Here is a 2260-nt window from a genome sequence, read left to right on the forward strand (position 1 = left end):
ACAACTATCAAGAAAGGATTTGAGTAGTATGTATAAATAATAATAGAACCCTTAAATTAAATGCACTTCAGCAAAGCAAGGCCATTTATTGGCTCATCTAATGCAAGCTCCAGTGGTAACACTCATCCAGGCGTGGCGAGGCCAGCTCTTTGGTTGTCTTCTCCCTCTTCTTTGGCTTCGTCTAACTTTTCTGGCTCTGTCCTCACGTGGACCTCCCCTTTCACTCATGACTATGCCAGAAGCTCCATCCTGGCATTGATTGGCTAGTCTGAGTCATGTGACTCTGGCCACAAGGCTATTAGGCCATACGGTCTGGCATGGTTTTTCCCTAGAACCAGACAAGGAGTCATCTTCACCTAAAATCTAAACTGAGAATGAGCGAGAGAAAGCCCATCAGAGAGAATGAGGAAGGTACAATCTGAGGAAGGGAAGGAGGTGATGCCAGCCAAGCAAGACCAGCACCCACTCCAAAGCACTTCTTTCTGTAGGGGGAGCCTGGCGCTCTTTCTCTGGTGCAAACCTGCCACGAGGTATGGGTGCCCTGAGTAAAGAGCAGGGCCTCATGGTCCCATGGGAAGCGGCCCTCGGTACTGTCAGGAAGCAGGCCTTTCTGGAAACCAAGCCTGTTTCTTCCTCAGCAGCCCCTGCAGCTGCCTGTGTTCTCCGTGCTGGATAAAGGATGAGTCCCATCTAATCTTGCCTCTGGCTTACCCTTTTGGAAGGTTTGAACGAGTTACCTGAAATGCCTCCATGGCGCCCTGGCTTCCACCAGTGGTACAAGGGTCTATTTGCACACAGACAACTTGTCGCTGCTCTGGCTGCCTGGGCTTAATTTGCCCAGCCACTTAAGCTTCACTATTAAAAAAACAAAACAAAACAAAAAACTGCTTCTTCACTGGCTTTCATTTGACTGTTATGTCTGTACTGCAAATTGTCTGGATGGAGCATTCAACTTAAACGCAGCAGAAATGTACAACAGGGCGCATGAGAGAAAGCAGGTATGAATTGCTAATAAATCCCCGGAATGAAGAGCTCTCCGGCAGCCTTCGAAGGCATTTGCATACCTGATTTCCTGTCCCGATCTCCACTGTCATCCACTCAGGGGTTGAAATCTCTCTAAAATAGAGCGTGGTCAATGGACTTTCACTTGACTGTCCAATGCGCTTTAGGGAGAAACGTCTCCGCCATAACATCGTACCACGGACACTGCGACCGAAAGATGTGAGGCAAGTAGCGGGCACATGTTCGTTCATCCAGCAAATGGCGACTGAGTCCTGTGCCAGGCCTGGTCTACGAGTGTCACTGGGCCAGGGAAAGAACTGAGGTCGACAAGTCTCTCTTAACGCCAGTCCCAGCAAGAGCCCAAGCAGAGCAGCCGCAAAGCACTCCGACGTGCAGCCGAAGACTTGAGTCTGCAGACCTGAGTTCAAACACTTCACCCACACATTCCAGCCAGCCATGAGACACTGGGCAACTGCTTTGTCTCCCAGGCTTTGTTGTGTGGCTCTTGCGAGTTGACGAGCAGATGAAAGGGCAGGGTGGGACGAGGCAAGCAGGCCTCAAGGAGGAGGCTGGGAGCTCAGGTCCTAGATTCTCCCTTCCCCATTTCCACCTGGCTGAGGTTCTTCTCTCTGATCTTAATGTTTCAAATGTAAAACGGGGTTTATAAGAGATCTTGTTATTTATTTTTTTTTTTAATTACACAAACAGCTCTATTTAAAATATGAGGAAAGCCAAGGTTCCACGGTCCTGGTACTATTGCCTCAGGCTCGGGGTGATCTGGAGACTTGCAGAAAGATGGGGCCAGGGGTCAGAGGCCAGAGAGCAGGCCACACAAGTCATTGCACTAGGGATCACAACAGGGACCTGGTTTCGTCACTTCTCGCTGAGGCCCCTGGTGGCTCTGGGCATCCAAATCTCACCCACGGCCAAAGCCACAGCTAACACTGTGTATGAGCTCTGCCTCTCAGGATTACTGTGAAGAACACTTGAGAGGCTGTGTTTAAAACACCTAACCTTGTGCGTGGCGTGCGCTGGCCGCGTTAAACGTGCGCTGCCTCGTCCACCTGGCCGCGACAGTGACCGTGACTGCATTGCGGCTGACTTTGTTCCGGAGGGCTGGAGTTGTTTGTCCTTTTAGCGTGTAGTTAGCCGGACACATGGGCTCCACTGACGAGGAGCCCGAATTCTACAGCAGAAAGACAGATCATAAACAAAATACGGAATCAACACATTTTCAGGTAGTGATCCGAAATGTCTA

At 50.2% G+C, this 2260-nt stretch overlaps 1 non-coding gene across 1 annotated transcript; it reads right to left on the minus strand.

Moving 5' to 3' along the window:
• Positions 1-1854: 1854 nt before the first annotated feature.
• Positions 1855-1956, minus strand: LOC114007912 (small nucleolar RNA ACA64). Its single transcript, XR_003549486.1, has one exon. It is a non-coding gene; the product is annotated as a small nucleolar RNA ACA64 (small nucleolar RNA).
• Between the last annotated feature and the right edge of the window lie 304 nt (positions 1957-2260).

This window comes from Tupaia chinensis, unplaced genomic scaffold (genome assembly GCF_000334495.1).
Source record: "Tupaia chinensis unplaced genomic scaffold, TupChi_1.0 Scaffold000037_18, whole genome shotgun sequence".
Lineage (NCBI taxonomy): Eukaryota > Metazoa > Chordata > Mammalia > Scandentia > Tupaiidae > Tupaia > Tupaia belangeri.